This window comes from Arachis hypogaea, chromosome 12 (genome assembly GCF_003086295.3).
Source record: "Arachis hypogaea cultivar Tifrunner chromosome 12, arahy.Tifrunner.gnm2.J5K5, whole genome shotgun sequence".
NCBI lineage: Eukaryota > Viridiplantae > Streptophyta > Magnoliopsida > Fabales > Fabaceae > Arachis > Arachis hypogaea.
Window position 1 is genome coordinate 71,540,740 of NC_092047.1, and position 7,995 is coordinate 71,548,734.

Here is a 7,995-nt window from a genome sequence, read left to right on the forward strand (position 1 = left end):
CCATTTGATCTAGGTTATCAAGGATATGTTCTTTAAAAGTCTAGTAGGAAAAACACTTTCAGTGACCTAGGTTACTAAGAACATGTTTCTTAAAGCTCTAATAGAAAAACCACTAAGCTATCTTCTTGTTTCCGCTGTGTCTTTCATAATCGTTCTTTTTTTTCTTATTAACAAGTGATCTACTTGACTTGGTTTGCTAGACAAGGTGAGATCCACTAGTTCGTCATGTCCTGATGTCATAATCGGTTATAAAAGGATTTATGTGATTCTAGTCAATTCACGTAACTGTATTCTCCCTCCAGGACTTTTCCTTGGTAGTCCATGGAATCAACATTCAAGACTGGAAAGCCACTCTATGGGTTGTCCTGACTATCTAGAATGAACCTCTTTATGTCACAAGCTAAGTGATCTAGTTGACTTGGTTTGCTAGAAACGGCGAGATCCACTAGTCCAGGAATTGTAACGTAATACTAGTTTCAGTGTCGTAACCGGTTGTGAAAGAATTTTTGTGATTTTGGTAACATTCTCATAATCGTATTATCCTTCTTAGACTTTTTGTTGGTAGTTCGTAGAATCAACATTCAAGGTTAGGAAGCCACTACATGGATTGTCATGACCATCTAGGGTGGACCTCCTTGTATTAGAAGTGATTTAGTTGACTTAGTTTGCTAGACACGATGAAATTCATTAGTCCAGAAATTGTCATGTAATACAAGCCCCAGTGTCGTAATTGATTGTGATAGAATTTCTGAGTTTTTGGTCACATTCACGTTATTGTATTCTCCTTTTAAGACTTTTCTTTGCAGCCCATAGAATCAACATTCAAAGCTATGAAGCCATTCCATGGGTTCTCATAACAATCTAGGGTGGACCTACTTGTGTCACAAGTTATCTAGCTGACTTGGTTTGCTAGAAAGGGTAAGATCTACTATTCCACGAATCATCATGTATTACTAGCCCCGGTGTCTTAATCGGTTGTGAATGGATTTTTATGTTTTTCGTCACATTCACATAACTATATTCTCCCTCCATGAATTTCTTTGTCAATATGTGGAATCAATATTTAAAGTTGGAAATCCACTCCATGGGTTGCCATGTAAGGGTGGCAATACGCACCCTACCTGCCTGTACCCAACCTAACCAAACTCGGTCTGCAGCGGGTAGAGTTCTTATGCGGGTTGGTGCACGAAATCGTGATCGTTCATTCCTTGATAATGGAGCCAAAAACTTAATACGCACGTTCATAATCTTAGTTCTTTGTCACAACTTCGCACAACTAATCAGCAAGTGCACTGGGTCGTCCAAGTAATAAACCTTACGTGAGTAAGGGTCGATCCCACAGAGATTGTCGGCTTGAAGCAAGCTATGGTCATCTTGAAAATCTCAGTCAGGCGGATTCAAATGCTTATAGAGTTTTAATAATTAAAAGATAAATAAAACGTAAAATAAAGATAGAGATACTTATGTAATTCATTGATGAGAATTTCAGATAAGCGTATGGAGATGCTTTGTTCCTTCTGAATCTCTGCTTTCCTACTGCCTTCATCCAATCCTTCATACTCCTTTCCATGGCAAGCTGTATGTTGCGCATCACCGTTGTCAATGGCTACATCCCGTCCTCTCAGTGAAAATGTCCAAATGCGCTGTCACCACACGGCTAATCATCGGTCGGTTCTCGATCATTCTAGAATAGGATTCAGTAATCTTTTTGCGTCTGTCACTACGCCCAGCACTCGTGAGTTTGAAGCTCGTCACAGCCATCCCTTCCCAGATCCTACTTAGAATACCACAGAAAAGGTTTAGACTTTCTGGATCTCAAGAATGGCTGCCAATAATTCTAGCCTATACCACGAAGACTCTAATCGTAGATCAGGAGGCTAAGAGATATGCATTCAAGCTTGTTTTCATGTAGAACGGAAGTGTTTGTGAGGCACGCGTTCATAGGTGAGAATGGTGATGAGCGTCACATAATCATCACATTCATCATGTTCTTGTGTGTGAATGAATATCTTAGAGAAGAAATAGGCTTGAGTTGAATAGAAAAACAATAGTACTTTGCATTAATTCATGAAGAACAGTAGAGCTCTACACCTTAATCTATGGTGTGTAGAAACTCTACCGTTGAAAATACATAAGAACAAGGTCCAGACATGGCCGAATGGCCAGCCTCCTCAAATGGCATATAAATTCGAAATTAGGGAAAAAGAGACTCCTAGTACAATAGTAAAAAGTTCTATTTATACTAAACTAGTTACTAGGGTTACAGAATTAAGTAAATGATGCAGAAATCCACTTTCGGGCCCACTTGGTGTGTGCTTGGGCTGAGTATTAAAGCTTTCACGTGTAGAGGTCTTCCTTGGAGTTGAACGCCAGTTTGTAACTTGTTTCTGGCGTTTAACTCTGCTTTGCAACTTGTTTCTAGCGTTTAACGCCAGAATAGGGTAGAAAGTTGGCGTTAAACGCCAGTTTGCATCGTCTAAACTCGGGGAAAGTATGAACTATTATATATTGATGGAAAGCCCTAGATATCTACTTTCCAACACAGTTGAGAGCGCGCCATTTGGACTTCTGTAGCTCTAAAAATTCCATTTCGAGTATAGGGAGGTCAAAATCCAACAGCATCTGCAGTCCTTCTTCAGCCTCTGAATCAGATTTTTGCTCAAGTCCCTCAATTTCAGCCAGAAAATACCTGAAATCACAGAAAAACACACAAACTCATAGTAAAGTCCAGAAATGTGATTTTTATTTAAAAACTAATAAAAATATACTAAAAACTAACTAAATCATACTAAAAACTATGTAAAAACAATGCCAAAAAGCGTATAAATTATCCGCTCATCACAACACCAAACTTAAATTGTTACTTGTCCCCAAGCAACTGAAAATCAAATAGGATAAAAAGAAGAAAATATACTATAAATTCCAAAATATCAATGAAACTTAGCTCCAATCAGATGAGCGGGACTAGTAGCTTTTTACCTCTGAACAGTTTTGGTATCTCACTTTATCCTTTGAAGTTCAGAATGATTGGCATCTATAGGAACTCAGAATTCAGATAGTGTTATTGATTCTCCTAGTTCAGTATGTTGATTTTTGAACACAGCTACTTTATGAGTCTTGGCCGTGGCCCTAAGCACTTTGTTTTCCAGTATTACCACCGGATACATAAATGCCACAGACACATAAGTGGGTGAACCTTTTCAGATTGTGACTCAGCTTTGCTAAAGTCCCCAATTAGAGGTGTCCAGGGTTCTTAAGTACACTCTGTTTTTGCTTTGGACCTCGACTTTAACCGCTCAGTCTTAAGCTTTTCACTTGACACCTTCACGCCACAAGCACATGGTTAGGGACAGCTTGGTATAGCCGCTTAGGCCAGGATTTTGTTCCTTTGGGCCCTCCTATCCACTGATGTTCAAAGCCTTGGATCCCTTTTACCCTTGCCTTTTGGTTTTAAGGGCTATTGGCTTTTTCTGTTTGCTTTTTTTTCTTTTTCTTTTTTTTTTTTTGCCTTCTTTTTTTTTTTCGCAAGCTTTTCTCTATTCACTGCTTTTTCTTGGTTCAAGAATCATTTTTATGATTTTTCAGATCATCAAATAACATTTCTCCTTTTTCATCATTCTTTCAAGAGCCAACAATTTTAACATTCATAAACAACAAATTCAAAAGACATATGCACTGTTCAAGTATTCATTCAGAAAACAAAAAGTATTGTCACCACATCAAAATAATTAACTGGTTTCAAGGATGAATTTGAAATCATGTACTTCTTGTTCTTTTGTGATTAAAAGCATTTTTCATTTAAGAGAGGTGATGGATTCATAGGACATTCATAGCTTTAAGACATAGACACTTAAACACTAATGATCATATAGTAAAGACACAAACATAAATAAAACATAAGGCTCAAGAACCGAAAAACAGGAAAATAAGAACAAGGAGATTAAGGAACGGGTCCACCTTAGTGAGGGTGGCGTCTTCCTCTTCTTGAAGAGCCAATGGTGCTCTTGAGCTCCTCTATGTCTCTTCCTTGTCTTTGTTGCTCCTCCCTCATAGCTCTTTGATCTTCTCTAATCTCATGGAGAATGATGGAGTGCTCTTGGTGTTTCATCCTTAGTTGTCCCATGTTGGAACTTAATTCACCTAGGGAGGTGTTGATTTGCTCCCAATAGTTTTGTGGAGGAAAGTGCATCCCTTGAGGCATCTCAGGGATTTCATGGTGAGGAATTTCCTCATGCTCTTGTTGAGGTCCATGATCTCTTGTTTGCTCCATCCTTTTCTTAGTGATGGGCTTGTCTTCATCAATGAGGATATCTGCCTCTATGTCAATTCCAGCCGAATTGCAGAGGTGGCAAATGAGGTGAGGAAAGGCTAACCTTGCCAAAGTGGAGGACTTGTCAGCCACCTTGTAGAGTTCTTGAGGTATAATCTCATGAACTTCCACTTCCTCCCCAATCATGATACTATGGATCATGATGGCCCGGTCTACAGTAACTTCAGACCGGTTGCTAGTAGGAATAATTGAGCGTTGGATGAACTCCAACCATCCTCTAGCTACAGGCTTAAGGTCTGGTCTTCTCAATTGAACCGGCTTGCCTCTTGAGTCAACTTTCCATTGAGCTCCTTCCACACATATGTCCATGAGGACTTGGTCCAACCTTTGATCAAAGTTGACCCTTCTAGTGTAGGGGCGTGCGTTTTCTTGCATCATTGGCAAGTTGAACGACAACCTTACATTTTCCGGACTGAAATATAAGTATTTCCCCAGAACCATTGTAAGCCAGTTCTTTGGGTTTGGGTTCATACTTTGATCATGGTTCCTAGTGATCCATGCGTTTGCATAGAACTCTTGAACCATTAAGATTTCGACTTGTTGAATAGGATTAGAGAGAACTTCCCATCCTCTTCTTCTAATCTCTTGTTGGATCTCCGGATACTCGCTCTTTTTGAGCTTAAAAGGGACCTCAGGGATCACCTTCTTCTTGGCCACGACTTCATAGAAGTGGTCTTGATGGACCTTTGAGATGAATCTCTCCATCTCCCATGACTCAGAGGTGGAAGCAATTGCCTTCCCTTTCCTCTTTCTTGAGGTTTCTCTGGCCTTAGGTGCCATTGATGGTTATGGAAAAACAAAAAGCAATGCTTTTACCACACCAAACTTAAAAAGTTTGCTCGTCCTCGAACAAAAGAAGAAAGAAAGTAGTAGAAGAAGAAGAAAATGGAGGAGATGGAGGGAGAGAGTGTATTCGGCCAAGGGGGAGAAGTGGTGGTTGTAATGTGTGAAAATGGAGTAGTGTTGAGGGGTTTATATAGGGGTGAGGGGAAGGGTAGGTTTCGGCCATCAGGGTTGGGTTTGGGAGGGAAAAGAATTTGAATTTTGGAGGTAGGTGGGGTTTATGGGGAAGAGTGGATGGATGTGAGTGGTTAAGGGTAGTTGGGGAAGAGAGTTATGAAAAGGTGTAAAGAGGAGAGAAGAAGAGGTGGGGTAGGTGGGGATTATGTGGGGTCCACAGATCCAGAGGGGTCAAGGACTTAGCATCCCTGCTCTATTTAGGCGTTCAAACGCCCTTAGAATGCATGTCTGGCGTTAAACGCCAGCTTGCTACTTGTTTCTGGTGTTAAACGCCAACTCCATGCTCTGTTCTGGCGTTAAACGCCAGTCTGGTGCTTGTTTCTGGCGTTTAACGCCAGCTTGATGCTTCTTTCTGGCGTTAAATGCCAGTTTGATGCTTCTTACTAGCGTTTAAACGCCAATAAGCTCTTCCTCCAGGGTGAGCTATTTTTAATGCTGTTTTTCATTCTGTTTTTTATTTTTCAATAGTTTTTGTGACTTCACATGATCATCAACCTAAAGAAAACATAAAATAGCAATGTAAAATAAATAGATATAATTAAATAACATTGGATTGCCTCCCAACAAGCGCTTCTTTAATGTCAATAGCTTGACAGTGAGCTCTCATGGAGCCTCACAGATGTTCAGAGCATTGTTGGGACCTCCCAACACCAAACTTAGAGTTTGATTGTGGGGATTCAACACCAAACTTAGAGTTTGGTTGTGGCCTCCCAACACCAAACTTAGAGTTTGACTGTGGGGGCTTTGGTTGAGTCTGCAGTGAGAGAAGCTTTTCATGCTTCCTCTCCATAGTTACAGAAAGAGAACCTTGAGTCTTAAATACAAGGTAGTCCTCATTCAGTTGAAGGATCAACTCTCCTATATCCACATCAATCACATCTTTTGCTGTGGCGAGGAAGGGTCTTCCAAGGATGATGGATTCATCCACATCCTTCCCAGTGTCTAGGATTATGAAATCAGCAGGGATGTAAAGGCCTTCAACCTTTACTAACAAGTCCTCTACTAATCCATAAGCCTGTTTCATTGATTTATCTGCCATCTCTAGTGAGATTCTTGCACCTTGTACCTCATAGATTTCCAGTTTCTCTATTACAGAGAGTGGCATGAGGTTTATCCCTGATCCAAGGTCACACAGAGCATTCTCAAAGGTCATGGTGCCTATGGTACAAGGTATGAAGAACTTTTCGGGATCGAGTTTCTTCTGAGGCAATGTCTGCCTTATCAATGCACTTAGTTCATTGGTGAACAAGGGGGGTTCATCCTTCCAAGTCTCATTACCAAATAAACTGGCATTCAACTTTATGATGGCTCCTAGATATTTAGCAACCTGCTCTTCAATGATGTCTTCATTCTCTTCAGAGGAAGAATAGTCATCAAAGCTCATGAATGGTAAAAGGAGGTTCAATGGAATCTCTATGGTCTCTAGATGAGCCTCAAATTCCTTTGGTTCCTCAAAGAAAAACTCCTTATTGGTCAGTGAACGTCCCAGAAGGTCTTCCTCACTAGGATTCACGTCCTTCTCCTCATCTCTGGGTTCGGCCACACCAAGTAAGGTTATGGCCTTGCACTATCTTTTTGGATTCTCTTCTGTATTACTTGGGAGAGTACTAGGAGGAGTTTCAGTGACTCTTTTACTCAGCTGGCCCACTTGTGCCTCCAAATGTCTAATGGAGGACCTTGTTTTATTCATGAAACTTAAAGTGGCCTTAGATAGATTAGAGACTATATTTGCTAAGCTAGATGGATTCTGCTCAGAATTCTCTGTCTGTTGCTGAGAGGATGATGGAAAAGGCTTGCTATTGCTAAACCTGTTTCTTCCACCATTATTAAAGCCTTGTTGAGGCTTTTGTTGATCCTTCCATAAGAAATTTGGATGATTTCTCCATGAGAGATTATAGGTGTTTCCATAGGGTTTTCCCATGTAATTCACCTCTACGATTGCAGGGTTCTTAGGTTCATAAGCTTCTTCTTCAGAAGATGCTTCTTTAGTACTGTTGGATGCAGCTTGCGATCCATTCAGACTCTGAAAAATCATATTGACTTGCTGAGTCAATATTTTGTTCTGAGCCAATATGGCATTCAGAGTATCAATTTCAAGAACTCCCTTCTTCTGAGGCATCCCATTATTCACAGGATTCCTCTCATAGGTGTACATGAACTGGTTATTTGTAACCATTTCAATGAGTTCCTGAACTTTTGCTGGCGTTTTCTTTAGCTGAATGGATCCACCTGCAGAATGGTCCAATGACATCTTAGATAATTCAGACAAACCATCATAGAATATATCTAGAATGGTCCATTCTGAAAGCATGTTAGAAGGACACTTTTTGGTCAGTTGCTTGTATCTCTCCCAAGCTTCATAGAGGGATTCACCTTCTTTCTGTTTGAAGGTTTGAATATCCACTCTAAGTTTGCTAAGCTTTTGAGGAGGAAAGAACTTGGCTAAGAAAGCCGTGACCAGCTTATCCCAAGAGTTCAGGCTATCTTTAGGTTGAGAGTCCAACCATATTCTAGCTCTGTCTCTTACAGAAAACGGGAAAAGCATAAGCCTGTAGACCTCGGGATCAACCCCATTGGTCTTAACAGTATCACAGATTTGCAAGAATTCAGTTAAGAACTGAAAAGGATCTTCTGATGGAAGTCCA

At 40.4% G+C, this 7,995-nt stretch overlaps 1 non-coding gene across 1 annotated transcript; it reads left to right on the forward strand.

Annotated features, from left to right (window-relative positions):
* The first annotated feature begins 7,655 nt into the window (after positions 1–7,655).
* Positions 7,656–7,763, forward strand: LOC112731859 (small nucleolar RNA R71). The gene has a single exon (XR_003167613.1). It is a non-coding gene; the product is annotated as a small nucleolar RNA R71 (small nucleolar RNA).
* The last annotated feature ends 232 nt before the right edge of the window (positions 7,764–7,995 follow it).